Below are 21,409 nucleotides of genomic sequence, written 5' to 3' on the forward strand. Positions count from 1 at the left end.
CATGCCACAATCATCCAGTCTTAATGGCACAAAATACCTGCGCTGTATAGTTCTGGATATGAAACACTGCAGTTAACACTCTCGCAGTCAGACCTCTTTGGCAGGATCGTCCACGGCATGCCACAATCATCCAGTCTTAATGGCACAAAATACCTGGGCTGTATAGCTCAACGTATGAAACACTGCAGATAACATTCTCAGAGGCCTCTACGGCAGGGTTGGCCAAGGCGTGCCAAAATCACCCAGTCTGAATGGCACAAAATACCTGCGCTGTATAGTTCTGGATATGAAACACTTCAGTTAACACTCTCGCAGTCAGACCTCTTTGGCAGGGTTTGGCCACGGCATGCCACAATCATCCAGTCTTACTGGCACAAAATGCCTGGGCTGTATAGTTCAGCGGAAGAAACACTGCAGTTAACATTCTCGCAGTCAGACCTCTTTGGCAGGGTCGACCACGACATGCCACAATCATCCAGTCTTATTGGCACAAAATACCTGCGCTGTACAGTTCTGGATATGAAATACTGCAGTTAACATTCTCGCATTCAGACCTCTTTGGCAGGGTCGACCACGGCATGCCACAATCATCCAGTCTTAATGGCACAAAATACCTGCGCTGTATAGTTCTGGATATGAAACACTGCAGTTAACATTCTCGCAGTCAGACCTCTTTGGCAGGGTCGACCACGGCATGCCACAATCATCCAGTCTTAATGGCACCAAATACCTGTGCTGTATAGTTCTGGATGTGATACACTGCAGTTAACATTCTCGCAGTCAGACCTCTTTGGCAGGGTCGACCACGGCATGCCACAATCATCCACTCTTAATGGCGCCAAATACCTGTGCTGTATAGTTCTGGATATGATACACTGCAGTTAACATTCTCGCAGTCAGACCTCTTTGGCAGGGTCGACCACGGCATGCCACAATCATCCAGTCTTAATGGCACAAAATACCTGCGCTGTATAGTTCTGGATATGAAACACTACAGTTAACACTCTCGCAGTCAGACCTCTTTGGCAGGGTCGACCACGGCATGCCACAATCATCCAGTCTTAATGGCACAAAATACCTGCGCTGTATAGTTCTGGATATGATACACTGCAGTTAACACTCTCGCAGTCAGACCTCTTTGGCAGGGTCGACCACGGCATGCCACAATCATCCAGTCTTAATGGCACAAAATACCTGCGCTGTATAGTTCTGGATATGAAACACTACAGTTAACACTCTCGCAGTCAGACCTCTTTGGCAGGGTCGACCACGGCATGCCACAATCATCCAGTCTTAATGGCACAAAATACCTGCGCTGTATAGTTCTGGATATGAAACACTACAGTTAACACTCTCGCAGTCAGACCTCTTTGGCAGGGTCGACCACGGCATGCCACAATCATCCAGTCTTAATGGCACAAAATACCTGCGCTGTATAGTTCTGGATATGAAACACTACAGTTAACACTCTCGCAGTCAGACCTCTTTGGCAGGGTCGACCACGGCATGCCACAATCATCCAGTCTTAATGGCACAAAATACCTGCGCTGTATAGTTCTGGATATGAAACACTGCAGTTAACACTCTCGCAGTCAGACCTCTTTGGCAGGGTCGACCACGGCATGCCACAATCATCCAGTCTTAATGGCACAAAATACCTGTGCTGTATAGTTCTGGATATGAAACACTACAGTTAACACTCTCGCAGTCAGACCTCTTTGGCAGGGTCGACCACGGCATGCCACAATCATCCAGTCTTAATGGCACAAAATACCTGCGCTGTATAGTTCTGGATATGAAACACTACAGTTAACACTCTCGCAGTCAGACCTCTTTGGCAGGGTCGACCACGGCATGCCACAATCATCCAGTCTTAATGGCACAAAATACCTGCGCTGTATAGTTCTGGATATGAAACACTACAGTTAACACTCTCGCAGTCAGACCTCTTTGGCAGGGTCGACCACGGCATGCCACAATCATCCAGTCTTAATGGCACAAAATACCTGCGCTGTATAGTTCTGGATATGATACACTGCAGTTAACATTCTCGCAGTCAGACCTCTTTGGCAGGGTCGACCACGGCATGCCACAATCATCCAGTCTTAATGGCACAAAATACCTGCACTGTATAGTTCTGGATATGAAACACTACAGTTAACACTCTCGCAGTCAGACCTCTTTGGCAGGGTCGACCACGGCATGCCACAATCATCCAGTCTTAATGGCACAAAATACCTGCGCTGTATAGTTCTGGATATGAAACACTGCAGTTAACACTCTCGCAGTCAGACCTCTTTGGCAGGGTCGACCACGGCATGCCACAATCATCCAGTCTTAATGGCACAAAATACCTGCGCTGTATAGTTCTGGATATGAAACACTACAGTTAACACTCTCGCAGTCAGACCTCTTTGGCAGGGTCGACCACGGCATGCCACAATCATCCAGTCTTAATGGCACAAAATACCTGCGCTGTATAGTTCTGGATATGAAACACTACAGTTAACACTCTCGCAGTCAGACCTCTTTGGCAGGGTCGACCACGGCATGCCACAATCATCCAGTCTTAATGGCACAAAATACCTGCGCTGTATAGTTCTGGATATGAAACACTGCAGTTAACACTCTCGCAGTCAGACCTCTTTGGCAGGGTCGACCACGGCATGCCACAATCATCCAGTCTTAATGGCACAAAATACCTGCGCTGTATAGTTCTGGATATGAAACACTACAGTTAACACTCTCGCAGTCAGACCTCTTTGGCAGGGTCGACCACGGCATGCCACAATCATCCAGTCTTAATGGCACAAAATACCTGCGCTGTATAGTTCTGGATATGAAACACTACAGTTAACACTCTCGCAGTCAGACCTCTTTGGCAGGGTCGACCACGGCATGCCACAATCATCCAGTCTTAATGGCACAAAATACCTGCGCTGTATAGTTCTGGATATGAAACACTACAGTTAACACTCTCGCAGTCAGACCTCTTTGGCAGGGTCGACCACGGCATGCCACAATCATCCAGTCTTAATGGCACAAAATACCTGCGCTGTATAGTTCTGGATATGAAACACTACAGTTAACACTCTCGCAGTCAGACCTCTTTGGCAGGGTCGACCACGGCATGCCACAATCATCCAGTCTTAATGGCACAAAATACCTGCGCTGTATAGTTCTGGATATGAAACACTACAGTTAACACTCTCGCAGTCAGACCTCTTTGGCAGGGTCGACCACGGCATGCCACAATCATCCAGTCTTAATGGCACAAAATACCTGCGCTGTATAGTTCTGGATATGAAACACTGCAGTTAACACTCTCGCAGTCAGACCTCTTTGGCAGGGTCGACCACGGCATGCCACAATCATCCAGTCTTAATGGCACAAAATACCTGCGCTGTATAGTTCTGGATATGAAACACTACAGTTAACACTCTCGCAGTCAGACCTCTTTGGCAGGGTCGACCACGGCATGCCACAATCATCCAGTCTTAATGGCACAAAATACCTGCGCTGTATAGTTCTGGATATGAAACACTACAGTTAACACTCTCGCAGTCAGACCTCTTTGGCAGGGTCGACCACGGCATGCCACAATCATCCAGTCTTAATGGCACAAAATACCTGCGCTGTATAGTTCTGGATATGAAACACTGCAGTTAACACTCTCGCAGTCAGACCTCTTTGGCAGGGTCGACCACGGCATGCCACAATCATCCAGTCTTAATGGCACAAAATACCTGCGCTGTATAGTTCTGGATATGATACACTGCAGTTAACACTCTCGCAGTCAGACCTCTTTGGCAGGGTCGACCACGGCATGCCACAATCATCCAGTCTTAATGGCACAAAATACCTGCGCTGTATAGTTCTGGACATGATACACTGCAGTTAACACTCTCGCAGTCAGACCTCTTTGGCAGGGTCGACCACGGCATGCCACAATCATCCAGTCATAATGGCACAAAATACCTGCGCTGTATAGTTCTGGATATGAAACACTGCAGTTAACACTCTCGCAGTCAGACCTCTTTGGCAGGGTCGACCACGGCATGCCACAATCATCCAGTCTTAATGGCACAAAATACCTGCGCTGTATAGTTCTGGATATGATACACTGCAGTTAACACTCTCGCAGTCAGACCTCTTTGGCAGGGTCGACCACGGCATGCCACAATCATCCAGTCTTAATGGCACAAAATACCTGCACTGTATAGTTCTGGATATGAAACACTACAGTTAACACTCTCGCAGTCAGACCTCTTTGGCAGGGTCGACCACGGCATGCCACAATCATCCAGTCTTAATGGCACAAAATACCTGCACTGTATAGTTCTGGATATGAAACACTACAGTTAACACTCTCGCAGTCAGACCTCTTTGGCAGGGTCGACCACGGCATGCCACAATCATCCAGTCTTAATGGCACAAAATACCTGCGCTGTATAGTTCTGGATATGATACACTGCAGTTAACACTCTCGCAGTCAGACCTCTTTGGCAGGGTCGACCACGGCATGCCACAATCATCCAGTCTTAATGGCACAAAATACCTGCACTGTATAGTTCTGGATATGAAACACTACAGTTAACACTCTCGCAGTCAGACCTCTTTGGCAGGGTCGACCACGGCATGCCACAATCATCCAGTCTTAATGGCACAAAATACCTGCGCTGTATAGTTCTGGATATGAAACACTACAGTTAACACTCTCGCAGTCAGACCTCTTTGGCAGGGTCGACCACGGCATGCCACAATCATCCAGTCTTAATGGCACAAAATACCTGCGCTGTATAGTTCTGGATATGATACACTGCAGTTAACACTGTCGCAGTCAGACCTCTTTGGCAGGGTCGACCACGGCATGCCACAATCATCCAGTCTTAATGGCACAAAATACCTGCGCTGTATAGTTCTGGATATGATACACTGCAGTTAACACTCTCGCAGTCAGACCTCTTTGGCAGGGTCGACCACGGCATGCCACAATCATCCAGTCTTAATGGCACAAAATACCTGCGCTGTATAGTTCTGGATATGAAACACTACAGTTAACACTCTCGCAGTCAGACCTCTTTGGCAGGGTCGACCACGGCATGCCACAATCATCCAGTCTTAATGGCACAAAATACCTGCGCTGTATAGTTCTGGATATGAAACACTACAGTTAACACTCTCGCAGTCAGACCTCTTTGGCAGGGTCGACCACGGCATGCCACAATCATCCAGTCTTAATGGCACAAAATACCTGCGCTGTATAGTTCTGGATATGAAACACTACAGTTAACACTGTCGCAGTCAGACCTCTTTGGCAGGGTCGACCACGGCATGCCACAATCATCCAGTCTTAATGGCACAAAATACCTGCGCTGTATAGTTCTGGATATGATACACTGCAGTTAACACTCTCGCAGTCAGACCTCTTTGGCAGGGTCGACCACGGCATGCCACAATCATCCAGTCTTAATGGCACAAAATACCTGCGCTGTATAGTTCTGGATATGATACACTGCAGTTAACACTCTCGCAGTCAGACCTCTTTGGCAGGGTCGACCACGGCATGCCACAATCATCCAGTCTTAATGGCACAAAATACCTGCGCTGTATAGTTCTGGATATGATACACTGCAGTTAACACTCTCGCAGTCAGACCTCTTTGGCAGGGTCGACCACGGCATGCCACAATCATCCAGTCTTAATGGCACAAAATACCTGCGCTGTATAGTTCTGGATATGATACACTGCAGTTAACACTGTCGCAGTCAGACCTCTTTGGCAGGGTCGACCACGGCATGCCACAATCATCCAGTCTTAATGGCACAAAATACCTGCGCTGTATAGTTCTGGATATGATACACTGCAGTTAACACTCTCGCAGTCAGACCTCTTTGGCAGGGTCGACCACGGCATGCCACAATCATCCAGTCTTAATGGCACAAAATACCTGCGCTGTATAGTTCTGGATATGAAACACTACAGTTAACACTGTCGCAGTCAGACCTCTTTGGCAGGGTCGACCACGGCATGCCACAATCATCCAGTCTTAATGGCACAAAATACCTGCGCTGTATAGTTCTGGATATGATACACTGCAGTTAACACTCTCGCAGTCAGACCTCTTTGGCAGGGTCGACCACGGCATGCCACAATCATCCAGTCTTAATGGCACAAAATACCTGCACTGTATAGTTCTGGATATGATACACTGCAGTTAACACTCTCGCAGTCAGACCTCTTTGGCAGGGTCGACCACGGCATGCCACAATCATCCAGTCTTAATGGCACAAAATACCTGCGCTGTATAGTTCTGGATATGATACACTGCAGTTAACACTCTCGCAGTCAGACCTCTTTGGCAGGGTCGACCACGGCATGCCACAATCATCCAGTCTTAATGGCACAAAATACCTGCGCTGTATAGTTCTGGATATGATACACTGCAGTTAACACTCTCGCAGTCAGACCTCTTTGGCAGGGTCGACCACGGCATGCCACAATCATCCAGTCTTAATGGCACAAAATACCTGCGCTGTATAGTTCTGGATATGAAACACTACAGTTAACACTCTCGCAGTCAGACCTCTTTGGCAGGGTCGACCACGGCATGCCACAATCATCCAGTCTTAATGGCACAAAATACCTGCGCTGTATAGTTCTGGATATGAAACACTACAGTTAACACTGTCGCAGTCAGACCTCTTTGGCAGGGTCGACCACGGCATGCCACAATCATCCAGTCTTAATGGCACAAAATACCTGCGCTGTATAGTTCTGGATATGATACACTGCAGTTAACACTCTCGCAGTCAGACCTCTTTGGCAGGGTCGACCACGGCATGCCACAATCATCCAGTCTTAATGGCACAAAATACCTGCACTGTATAGTTCTGGATATGATACACTGCAGTTAACACTCTCGCAGTCAGACCTCTTTGGCAGGGTCGACCACGGCATGCCACAATCATCCAGTCTTAATGGCACAAAATACCTGCGCTGTATAGTTCTGGATATGATACACTGCAGTTAACACTCTCGCAGTCAGACCTCTTTGGCAGGGTCGACCACGGCATGCCACAATCATCCAGTCTTAATGGCACAAAATACCTGCGCTGTATAGTTCTGGATATGATACACTGCAGTTAACACTCTCGCAGTCAGACCTCTTTGGCAGGGTCGACCACGGCATGCCACAATCATCCAGTCTTAATGGCACAAAATACCTGCGCTGTATAGTTCTGGATATGATACACTGCAGTTAACACTCTCGCAGTCAGACCTCTTTGGCAGGGTCGACCACGGCATGCCACAATCATCCAGTCTTAATGGCACAAAATACCTGCGCTGTATAGTTCTGGATATGAAACACTACAGTTAACACTGTCGCAGTCAGACCTCTTTGGCAGGGTCGACCACGGCATGCCACAATCATCCAGTCTTAATGGCACAAAATACCTGCGCTGTATAGTTCTGGATATGATACACTGCAGTTAACACTCTCGCAGTCAGACCTCTTTGGCAGGGTCGACCACGGCATGCCACAATCATCCAGTCTTAATGGCACAAAATACCTGCACTGTATAGTTCTGGATATGATACACTGCAGTTAACACTCTCGCAGTCAGACCTCTTTGGCAGGGTCGACCACGGCATGCCACAATCATCCAGTCTTAATGGCACAAAATACCTGCGCTGTATAGTTCTGGATATGATACACTGCAGTTAACACTCTCGCAGTCAGACCTCTTTGGCAGGGTCGACCACGGCATGCCACAATCATCCAGTCTTAATGGCACAAAATACCTGCGCTGTATAGTTCTGGATATGAAACACTACAGTTAACACTCTCGCAGTCAGACCTCTTTGGCAGGGTCGACCACGGCATGCCACAATCATCCAGTCTTAATGGCACAAAATACCTGCGCTGTATAGTTCTGGATATGAAACACTACAGTTAACACTCTCGCAGTCAGACCTCTTTGGCAGGGTCGACCACGGCATGCCACAATCATCCAGTCTTAATGGCACAAAATACCTGCGCTGTATAGTTCTGGATATGAAACACTACAGTTAACACTGTCGCAGTCAGACCTCTTTGGCAGGGTCGACCACGGCATGCCACAATCATCCAGTCTTAATGGCACAAAATACCTGCGCTGTATAGTTCTGGATATGATACACTGCAGTTAACACTCTCGCAGTCAGACCTCTTTGGCAGGGTCGACCACGGCATGCCACAATCATCCAGTCTTAATGGCACAAAATACCTGCGCTGTATAGTTCTGGATATGATACACTGCAGTTAACACTCTCGCAGTCAGACCTCTTTGGCAGGGTCGACCACGGCATGCCACAATCATCCAGTCTTAATGGCACAAAATACCTGCGCTGTATAGTTCTGGATATGATACACTGCAGTTAACACTCTCGCAGTCAGACCTCTTTGGCAGGGTCGACCACGGCATGCCACAATCATCCAGTCTTAATGGCACAAAATACCTGCGCTGTATAGTTCTGGATATGATACACTGCAGTTAACACTCTCGCAGTCAGACCTCTTTGGCAGGGTCGACCACGGCATGCCACAATCATCCAGTCTTAATGGCACAAAATACCTGCGCTGTATAGTTCTGGATATGATACACTGCAGTTAACACTGTCGCAGTCAGACCTCTTTGGCAGGGTCGACCACGGCATGCCACAATCATCCAGTCTTAATGGCACAAAATACCTGCGCTGTATAGTTCTGGATATGATACACTGCAGTTAACACTCTCGCAGTCAGACCTCTTTGGCAGGGTCGACCACGGCATGCCACAATCATCCAGTCTTAATGGCACAAAATACCTGCGCTGTATAGTTCTGGATATGAAACACTACAGTTAACACTGTCGCAGTCAGACCTCTTTGGCAGGGTCGACCACGGCATGCCACAATCATCCAGTCTTAATGGCACAAAATACCTGCGCTGTATAGTTCTGGATATGATACACTGCAGTTAACACTCTCGCAGTCAGACCTCTTTGGCAGGGTCGACCACGGCATGCCACAATCATCCAGTCTTAATGGCACAAAATACCTGCGCTGTATAGTTCTGGATATGATACACTGCAGTTAACACTCTCGCAGTCAGACCTCTTTGGCAGGGTCGACCACGGCATGCCACAATCATCCAGTCTTAATGGCACAAAATACCTGCGCTGTATAGTTCTGGATATGATACACTGCAGTTAACACTCTCGCAGTCAGACCTCTTTGGCAGGGTCGACCACGGCATGCCACAATCATCCAGTCTTAATGGCACAAAATACCTGCGCTGTATAGTTCTGGATATGATACACTGCAGTTAACACTCTCGCAGTCAGACCTCTTTGGCAGGGTCGACCACGGCATGCCACAATCATCCAGTCTTAATGGCACAAAATACCTGCGCTGTATAGTTCTGGATATGATACACTGCAGTTAACACTGTCGCAGTCAGACCTCTTTGGCAGGGTCGACCACGGCATGCCACAATCATCCAGTCTTAATGGCACAAAATACCTGCGCTGTATAGTTCTGGATATGATACACTGCAGTTAACACTCTCGCAGTCAGACCTCTTTGGCAGGGTCGACCACGGCATGCCACAATCATCCAGTCTTAATGGCACAAAATACCTGCGCTGTATAGTTCTGGATATGAAACACTACAGTTAACACTGTCGCAGTCAGACCTCTTTGGCAGGGTCGACCACGGCATGCCACAATCATCCAGTCTTAATGGCACAAAATACCTGCGCTGTATAGTTCTGGATATGATACACTGCAGTTAACACTCTCGCAGTCAGACCTCTTTGGCAGGGTCGACCACGGCATGCCACAATCATCCAGTCTTAATGGCACAAAATACCTGCGCTGTATAGTTCTGGATATGATACACTGCAGTTAACATTCTCGCAGTCAGACCTCTTTGGCAGGGTCGACCACGGCATGCCACAGTCATCCAGTCTTAATGGCACAAAATACCTGCACTGTATAGTTCTGGATAGGAAACACTACAGTTAACACTCTCGCAGTCAGACCTCTTTGGCAGGGTCGACCACGGCATGCCACAATCATCCAGTCTTAATGGCACAAAATTCCTGCGCTGTATAGTTCTGGATATGATACACTGCAGTTAACATTCTCGCAGTCAGACCTCTTTGGCAGGGTCGACCACGGCATGCCACAATCATCCAGTCTTAATGGCACAAAATACCTGCACTGTATAGTTCTGGATATGAAACACTACAGTTAACACTCTCGCAGTCAGACCTCTTTGGCAGGGTCGACCACGGCATGCCACAATCATCCAGTCTTAATGGCACAAAATACATGCGCTGTATAGCTCTGGATATGATACACTGCAGTTAACACTCTCGCAGTCAGACCTCTTTGGCAGGGTCGACCACGGCATGCCACAATCATCCAGTCTTAATGGCACAAAATACCTGCGCTGTATAGTTCTGGATATGAAACACTACAGTTAACACTCTCGCAGTCAGACCTCTTTGGCAGGGTCGACCACGGCATGCCACAATCATCCAGTCTTAATGGCACAAAATACCTGCGCTGTATAGTTCTGGATATGAAACACTACAGTTAACACTCTCGCAGTCAGACCTCTTTGGCAGGGTCGACCACGGCATGCCACAATCATCCAGTCTTAATGGCACAAAATACCTGCGCTGTATAGTTCTGGATATGATACACTGCAGTTAACACTCTCGCAGTCAGACCTCTTTGGCAGGGTCGACCACGGCATGCCACAATCATCCAGTCTTAATGGCACAAAATACCTGCGCTGTATAGTTCTGGATATGATACACTGCAGTTAACACCCTCGCAGTCAGACCTCTTTGGCAGGGTCGACCACGGGATGCCACAATCATCCAGTCTAAATGGCACAAAATACCTGCGCTGTATAGTTCTGGATATGATACACTGCAGTTAACACTCTCGCAGTCAGACCTCTTTGGCAGGGTCGACCACGGCATGCCACAATCATCCAGTCTTAATGGCACAAAATACCTGCACTGTATAGTTCTGGATATGAAACACTACAGTTAACACTCTCGCAGTCAGACCTCTTTGGCAGGGTCGACCACGGCATGCCACAATCATCCAGTCTTAATGGCACAAAATACCTGCGCTGTATAGTTCTGGATATGATACACTGCAGTTAACACTCTCGCAGTGAGACCTCTTTGGCAGGGTCGACCACGGCATGCCACGATCATCCAGTCTTAATGGCACAAAATACCTGCGCTGTATAGTTCTGGATATGATACACTGCAGTTAACATTCTCGCAGTCAGACCTCTTTGGCAGGGTCGACCACGGCATGCCACAATCATCCAGTCTTAATGGCACAAAATACCTGCGCTGTATAGTTCTGGATATGATACACTGCAGTTAACATTCTCGCAGTCAGACCTCTTTGGCAGGGTCGACCACGGCATGCCACAATCATCCAGTCTTAATGGCACAAAATACCTGCGCTGTATAGTTCTGGATATGAAACACTACAGTTAACACTCTCGCAGTCAGACCTCTTTGGCAGGGTCGACCACGGCATGCCACAATCATCCAGTCTTAATGGCACAAAATACCTGCGCTGTATAGTTCTGGATATGATACACTGCAGTTAACATTCTCGCAGTCAGACCTCTTTGGCAGGGTCGACCACGGCATGCCACAATCATACAGTCTTAATGGCACAAAATACTTGCGCTGTATAGTTCTGGATATGATACACTGCAGTTAACATTCTCGCAGTCAGACCTCTTTGGCAGGGTCGACCACGGCATGCCACAATCATCCAGTCTTAATGGCACAAAATACCTGCGCTGTATAGTTCTGGATATGAAACACTACAGTTAACACTCTCGCAGTCAGACCTCTTTGGCAGGGTCGACCACGGCATGCCACAATCATCCAGTCTTAATGGCACAAAATACCTGCGCTGTATAGTTCTGGATATGATACACTGCAGTTAACATTCTCGCAGTCAGACCTCTTTGGCAGGGTCGACCACGGCATGCCACAATCATCCAGTCTTAATGGCACAAAATACCTGCGCTGTATAGTTCTGGATATGATACACTGCAGTTAACATTCTCGCAGTCAGACCTCTTTGGCAGGGTCGACCACGGCATGCCACAATCATCCAGTCTTAATGGCACAAAATACCTGCGCTGTATAGTTCTGGATATGAAACACTACAGTTAACACTCTCGCAGTCAGACCTCTTTGGCAGGGTCGACCACGGCATGCCACAATCATCCAGTCTTAATGGCACAAAATACCTGCGCTGTATCGTTCTGGATATGATACACTGCAGTTAACATTCTCGCAGTCAGACCTCTTTGGCAGGGTCGACCACGGCATGCCACAATCATCCAGTCTTAATGGCACAAAATACCTGCGCTGTATAGTTCTGGATATGATACACTGCAGTTAACATTCTCGCAGTCAGACCTCTTTGGCAGGGTCGACCACGGCATGCCACAATCATCCAGTCTTAATGGCACAAAATACCTGCGCTGTATAGTTCTGGATATGATACACTGCAGTTAACATTCTCGCAGTCAGACCTCTTTGGCAGGGTCGACCACGGCATGCCACAATCATCCAGTCTTAATGGCACAAAATACCTGCGCTGTATAGTTCTGGATATGATACACTGCAGTTAACATTCTCGCAGTCAGACCTCTTTGGCAGGGTCGACCACGGCATGCCACAATCATCCAGTCTTAATGGCACAAAATACCTGCGCTGTATAGTTCTGGATATGATACACTGCAGTTAACATTCTCGCAGTCAGACCTCTTTGGCAGGGTCGACCACGGCATGCCACAATCATCCAGTCTTAATGGCACAAAATACCTGCGCTGTATAGTTCTGGATATGATACACTGCAGTTAACATTCTCGCAGTCAGACCTCTTTGGCAGGGTCGACCACGGCATGCCACAATCATCCAGTCTTAATGGCACAAAATACCTGCGCTGTATAGTTCTGGATATGATACACTGCAGTTAACATTCTCGCAGTCAGACCTCTTTGGCAGGGTCGACCACGGCATGCCACAATCATCCAGTCTTAATGGCACAAAATACCTGCGCTGTATAGTTCTGGATATGATACACTGCAGTTAACATTCTCGCAGTCAGACCTCTTTGGCAGGGTCGACCACGGCATGCCACAATCATCCAGTCTTAATGGCACAAAATACCTGCGCTGTATAGTTCTGGATATGATACACTGCAGTTAACATTCTCGCAGTCAGACCTCTTTGGCAGGGTCGACCACGGCATGCCACAATCATCCAGTCTTAATGGCACAAAATACCTGCGCTGTATAGTTCTGGATATGATACACTGCAGTTAACATTCTCGCAGTCAGACCTCTTTGGCAGGGTCGACCACGGCATGCCACAATCATCCAGTCTTAATGGCACAAAATACCTGCGCTGTATAGTTCTGGATATGATACACTGCAGTTAACATTCTCGCAGTCAGACCTCTTTGGCAGGGTCGACCACGGCATGCCACAATCATCCAGTCTTAATGGCACAAAATACCTGCGCTGTATAGTTCTGGATATGATACACTGCAGTTAACATTCTCGCAGTCAGACCTCTTTGGCAGGGTCGACCACTGCATGCCACAATCATCCAGTCTTAATGGCACAAAATACCTGCGCTGTATAGTTCTGGATATGATACACTGCAGTTAACATTCTCGCAGTCAGACCTCTTTGGCAGGGTCGACCACGGCATGCCACAATCATCCAGTCTTAATGGCACAAAATACCTGCGCTGTATAGTTCTGGATATGATACACTGCAGTTAACATTCTCGCAGTCAGACCTCTTTGGCAGGGTCGACCACGGCATGCCACAATCATCCAGTCTTAATGGCACAAAATACCTGCGCTGTATAGTTCTGGATATGATACACTGCAGTTAACATTCTCGCAGTCAGACCTCTTTGGCAGGGTCGACCACGGCATGCCACAATCATCCAGTCTTAATGGCACAAAATACCTGCGCTGTATAGTTCTGGATATGATACACTGCAGTTAACATTCTCGCAGTCAGACCTCTTTGGCAGGGTCGACCACGGCATGCCACAATCATCCAGTCTTAATGGCACAAAATACCTGCGCTGTATAGTTCTGGATATGATACACTGCAGTTAACATTCTCGCAGTCAGACCTCTTTGGCAGGGTCGACCACGGCATGCCACAATCATCCAGTCTTAATGGCACAAAATACCTGCGCTGTATAGTTCTGGATATGAAACACTACAGTTAACACTCTCGCAGTCAGACCTCTTTGGCAGGGTCGACCACGGCATGCCACAATCATCCAGTCTTAATGGCACAAAATACCTGCGCTGTATAGTTCTGGATATGATACACTGCAGTTAACATTCTCGCAGTCAGACCTCTTTGGCAGGGTCGACCACGGCATGCCACAATCATACAGTCTTAATGGCACAAAATACTTGCGCTGTATAGTTCTGGATATGATACACTGCAGTTAACATTCTCGCAGTCAGACCTCTTTGGCAGGGTCGACCACGGCATGCCACAATCATCCAGTCTTAATGGCACAAAATACCTGCGCTGTATAGTTCTGGATATGAAACACTACAGTTAACACTCTCGCAGTCAGACCTCTTTGGCAGGGTCGACCACGGCATGCCACAATCATCCAGTCTTAATGGCACAAAATACCTGCGCTGTATAGTTCTGGATATGATACACTGCAGTTAACATTCTCGCAGTCAGACCTCTTTGGCAGGGTCGACCACGGCATGCCACAATCATCCAGTCTTAATGGCACAAAATACCTGCGCTGTATAGTTCTGGATATGATACACTGCAGTTAACATTCTCGCAGTCAGACCTCTTTGGCAGGGTCGACCACGGCATGCCACAATCATCCAGTCTTAATGGCACAAAATACCTGCGCTGTATAGTTCTGGATATGATACACTGCAGTTAACATTCTCGCAGTCAGACCTCTTTGGCAGGGTCGACCACGGCATGCCACAATCATCCAGTCTTAATGGCACAAAATACCTGCGCTGTATAGTTCTGGATATGATACACTGCAGTTAACATTCTCGCAGTCAGACCTCTTTGGCAGGGTCGACCACGGCATGCCACAATCATCCAGTCTTAATGGCACAAAATACCTGCGCTGTATAGTTCTGGATATGATACACTGCAGTTAACATTCTCGCAGTCAGACCTCTTTGGCAGGGTCGACCACGGCATGCCACAATCATCCAGTCTTAATGGCACAAAATACCTGCGCTGTATAGTTCTGGATATGATACACTGCAGTTAACATTCTCGCAGTCAGACCTCTTTGGCAGGGTCGACCACGGCATGCCACAATCATCCAGTCTTAATGGCACAAAATACCTGCGCTGTATAGTTCTGGATATGATACACTGCAGTTAACATTCTCGCAGTCAGACCTCTTTGGCAGGGTCGACCACGGCATGCCACAATCATCCAGTCTTAATGGCACAAAATACCTGCGCTGTATAGTTCTGGATATGATACACTGCAGTTAACATTCTCGCAGTCAGACCTCTTTGGCAGGGTCGACCACGGCATGCCACAATCATCCAGTCTTAATGGCACAAAATACCTGCGCTGTATAGTTCTGGATATGATACACTGCAGTTAACATTCTCGCAGTCAGACCTCTTTGGCAGGGTCGACCACGGCATGCCACAATCATCCAGTCTTAATGGCACAAAATACCTGCGCTGTATAGTTCTGGATATGATACACTGCAGTTAACATTCTCGCAGTCAGACCTCTTTGGCAGGGTCGACCACGGCATGCCACAATCATCCAGTCTTAATGGCACAAAATACCTGCGCTGTATAGTTCTGGATATGATACACTGCAGTTAACATTCTCGCAGTCAGACCTCTTTGGCAGGGTCGACCACGGCATGCCACAATCATCCAGTCTTAATGGCACAAAATACCTGCGCTGTATAGTTCTGGATATGATACACTGCAGTTAACATTCTCGCAGTCAGACCTCTTTGGCAGGGTCGACCACGGCATGCCACAATCATCCAGTCTTAATGGCACAAAATACCTGCGCTGTATAGTTCTGGATATGAAACACTACAGTTAACACTCTCGCAGTCAGACCTCTTTGGCAGGGTCGACCACGGCATGCCACAATCATCCAGTCTTAATGGCACAAAATACCTGCGCTGTATAGTTCTGGATATGATACACTGCAGTTAACATTCTCGCAGTCAGACCTCTTTGGCAGGGTCGACCACGGCATGCCACAATCATACAGTCTTAATGGCACAAAATACTTGCGCTGTATAGTTCTGGATATGATACACTGCAGTTAACATTCTCGCAGTCAGACCTCTTTGGCAGGGTCGACCACGGCATGCCACAATCATCCAGTCTTAATGGCACAAAATACCTGCGCTGTATAGTTCTGGATATGAAACACTACAGTTAACACTCTCGCAGTCAGACCTCTTTGGCAGGGTCGACCACGGCATGCCACAATCATCCAGTCTTAATGGCACAAAATACCTGCGCTGTATAGTTCTGGATATGATACACTGCAGTTAACATTCTCGCAGTCAGACCTCTTTGGCAGGGTCGACCACGGCATGCCACAATCATCCAGTCTTAATGGCACAAAATACCTGCGCTGTATAGTTCTGGATATGATACACTGCAGTTAACATTCTCGCAGTCAGACCTCTTTGGCAGGGTCGACCACGGCATGCCACAATCATCCAGTCTTAATGGCACAAAATACCCGCGCTGTATAGTTCTGGATATGAAACACTACAGTTAACACTCTCGCAGTCAGACCTCTTTGGCAGGGTCGACCACGGCATGCCACAATCATCCAGTCTTAATGGCACAAAATACCTGCGCTGTATCGTTCTGGATATGATACACTGCAGTTAACATTCTCGCAGTCAGACCTCTTTGGCAGGGTCGACCACGGCATGCCACAATCATCCAGTCTTAATGGCACAAAATACCTGCGCTGTATAGTTCTGGATATGATACACTGCAGTTAACATTCTCGCAGTCAGACCTCTTTGGCAGGGTCGACCACGGCATGCCACAATCATCCAGTCTTAATGGCACAAAATACCTGCGCTGTATAGTTCTGGATATGATACACTGCAGTTAACATTCTCGCAGTCAGACCTCTTTGGCAGGGTCGACCACGGCATGCCACAATCATCCAGTCTTAATGGCACAAAATACCTGCGCTGTATAGTTCTGGATATGATACACTGCAGTTAACATTCTCGCAGTCAGACCTCTTTGGCAGGGTCGACCACGGCATGCCACAATCATCCAGTCTTAATGGCACAAAATACCTGCGCTGTATAGTTCTGGATATGATACACTGCAGTTAACATTCTCGCAGTCAGACCTCTTTGGCAGGGTCGACCACGGCATGCCACAATCATCCAGTCTTAATGGCACAAAATACCTGCGCTGTATAGTTCTGGATATGATACACTGCAGTTAACATTCTCGCAGTCAGACCTCTTTGGCAGGGTCGACCACGGCATGCCACAATCATCCAGTCTTAATGGCACAAAATACCTGCGCTGTATAGTTCTGGATATGATACACTGCAGTTAACATTCTCGCAGTCAGACCTCTTTGGCAGGGTCGACCACGGCATGCCACAATCATCCAGTCTTAATGGCACAAAATACCTGCGCTGTATAGTTCTGGATATGATACACTGCAGTTAACATTCTCGCAGTCAGACCTCTTTGGCAGGGTCGACCACGGCATGCCACAATCATCCAGTCTTAATGGCACAAAATACCTGCGCTGTATAGTTCTGGATATGATACACTGCAGTTAACATTCTCGCAGTCAGACCTCTTTGGCAGGGTCGACCACGGCATGCCACAATCATCCAGTCTTAATGGCACAAAATACCTGCGCTGTATAGTTCTGGATATGATACACTGCAGTTAACATTCTCGCAGTCAGACCTCTTTGGCAGGGTCGACCACGGCATGCCACAATCATCCAGTCTTAATGGCACAAAATACCTGCGCTGTATAGTTCTGGATATGATACACTGCAGTTAACATTCTCGCAGTCAGACCTCTTTGGCAGGGTCGACCACGGCATGCCACAATCATCCAGTCTTAATGGCACAAAATACCTGCGCTGTATAGTTCTGGATATGATACACTGCAGTTAACATTCTCGCAGTCAGACCTCTTTGGCAGGGTCGACCACGGCATGCCACAATCATCCAGTCTTAATGGCACAAAATACCTGCGCTGTATAGTTCTGGATATGATACACTGCAGTTAACATTCTCGCAGTCAGACCTCTTTGGCAGGGTCGACCACGGCATGCCACAATCATCCAGTCTTAATGGCACAAAATACCTGCGCTGTATAGTTCTGGATATGATACACTGCAGTTAACATTCTCGCAGTCAGACCTCTTTGGCAGGGTCGACCACGGCATGCCACAATCATCCAGTCTTAATGGCACAAAATACCTGCGCTGTATAGTTCTGGATATGATACACTGCAGTTAACATTCTCGCAGTCAGACCTCTTTGGCAGGGTCGACCACGGCATGCCACAATCATCCAGTCTTAATGGCACAAAATACCTGCGCTGTATAGTTCTGGATATGATACACTGCAGTTAACATTCTCGCAGTCAGACCTCTTTGGCAGGGTCGACCACGGCATGCCACAATCATCCAGTCTTAATGGCACAAAATACCTGCGCTGTATAGTTCTGGATATGATACACTGCAGTTAACATTCTCGCAGTCAGACCTCTTTGGCAGGGTCGACCACGGCATGCCACAATCATCCAGTCTTAATGGCACAAAATACCTGCGCTGTATAGTTCTGGATATGATACACTGCAGTTAACATTCTCGCAGTCAGACCTCTTTGGCAGGGTCGACCACGGCATGCCACAATCATCCAGTCTTAATGGCACAAAATACCTGTGCTGTATAGTTCTGGATATGATACACTGCAGTTAACATTCTCGCAGTCAGACCTCTTTGGCAGGGTCGACCACGGCATGCCACAATCATCCAGTCTTAATGGCACAAAATACCTGCGCTGTATAGTTCTGGATATGATACACTGCAGTTAACATTCTCGCAGTCAGACCTCTTTGGCAGGGTCGACCACGGCATGCCACAATCATCCAGTCTTAATGGCACAAAATACCTGCGCTGTATAGTTCTGGATATGATACACTGCAGTTAACATTCTCGCAGTCAGACCTCTTTGGCAGGGTCGACCACGGCATGCCACAATCATCCAGTCTTAATGGCACAAAATACCTGCGCTGTATAGTTCTGGATATGATACACTGCAGTTAACATTCTCGCAGTCAGACCTCTTTGGCAGGGTCGACCACGGCATGCCACAATCATCCAGTCTTAATGGCACAAAATACCTGCGCTGTATAGTTCTGGATATGATACACTGCAGTTAACATTCTCGCAGTCAGACCTCTTTGGCAGGGTCGACCACGGCATGCCACAATCATCCAGTCTTAATGGCACAAAATACCTGCGCTGTATAGTTCTGGATATGATACACTGCAGTTAACATTCTCGCAGTCAGACCTCTTTGGCAGGGTCGACCACGGCATGCCACAATCATCCAGTCTTAATGGCACAAAATACCTGCGCTGTATAGTTCTGGATATGATACACTGCAGTTAACATTCTCGCAGTCAGACCTCTTTGGCAGGGTCGACCACGGCATGCCACAATCATCCAGTCTTAATGGCACAAAATACCTGCGCTGTATAGTTCTGGATATGATACACTGCAGTTAACATTCTCGCAGTCAGACCTCTTTGGCAGGGTCGACCACGGCATGCCACAATCATCCAGTCTTAATGGCACAAAATACCTGCGCTGTATAGTTCTGGATATGATACACTGCAGTTAACATTCTCGCAGTCAGACCTCTTTGGCAGGGTCGACCACGGCATGCCACAATCATCCAGTCTTAATGGCACAAAATACCTGCGCTGTATAGTTCTGGATATGATACACTGCAGTTAACATTCTCGCAGTCAGACCTCTTTGGCAGGGTCGACCACGGCATGCCACAATCATCCAGTCTTAATGGCACAAAATACCTGCGCTGTATAGTTCTGGATATGATACACTGCAGTTAACATTCTCGCAGTCAGACCTCTTTGGCAGGGTCGACCACGGCATGCCACAATCATCCAGTCTTAATGGCACAAAATACCTGCGCTGTATAGTTCTGGATATGATACACTGCAGTTAACATTCTCGCAGTCAGACCTCTTTGGCAGGGTCGACCACGGCATGCCACAATCATCCAGTCTTAATGGCACAAAATACCTGCGCTGTATAGTTGTGGATATGATACACTGCAGTTAACATTCTCGCAGTCAGACCTCTTTGGCAGGGTCGACCACGGCATGCCACAATCATCCAGTCTTAATGGCACAAAATACCTGCGCTGTATAGTTCTGGATATGAAACACTACAGTTAACACTCTCGCAGTCAGACCTCTTTGGCAGGGTCGACCACGGCATGCCACAATCATCCAGTCTTAATGGCACAAAATACCTGCGCTGTATAGTTCTGGATATGATACACTGCAGTTAACATTCTCGCAGTCAGACCTCTTTGGCAGGGTCGACCACGGCATGCCACAATCATCCAGTCTTAATGGCACAAAATACCTGCGCTGTATAGTTCTGGATATGATACACTGCAGTTAACATTCTCGCAGTCAGACCTCTTTGGCAGGGTCGACCACGGCATGCCACAATCATCCAGTCTTAATGGCACAAAATACCTGCGCTGTATAGTTCTGGATATGAAACACTACAGTTAACACTCTCGCAGTCAGACCTCTTTGGCAGGGTCGACCACGGCATGCCACAATCATCCAGTCTTAATGGCACAAAATACCTGCGCTGTATAGTTCTGGATATGATACACTGCAGTTAACATGCAGTCAGACCTCTTTGGCAGGGTCGACCACGGCATGCCACAATCATCCAGTCTTAATGGCACAAAATACCTGCGCTGTATAGTTCTGGATATGAAACACTACAGTTAACACTCTGGCAGTCAGACCTCTTTGGCAGGGTCGACCACGGCATGCCACAATCATCCAGTCTTAATGGCACAAAATACCTGCGCTGTATAGTTCTGGATATGATACACTGCAGTTAACACTCTCGCAGTCAGACCTCTTTGGCAGGGTCGACCACGGCATGCCACAATCATCCAGTCTTAATGGCACAAAATACCTGCGCTGTATAGTTCTGGATATGCAACACTACAG

Source organism: Schistocerca americana, chromosome 9 (genome assembly GCF_021461395.2).
Source record: "Schistocerca americana isolate TAMUIC-IGC-003095 chromosome 9, iqSchAmer2.1, whole genome shotgun sequence".
Classification (NCBI taxonomy): Eukaryota; Metazoa; Arthropoda; class Insecta; order Orthoptera; family Acrididae; genus Schistocerca; species Schistocerca americana.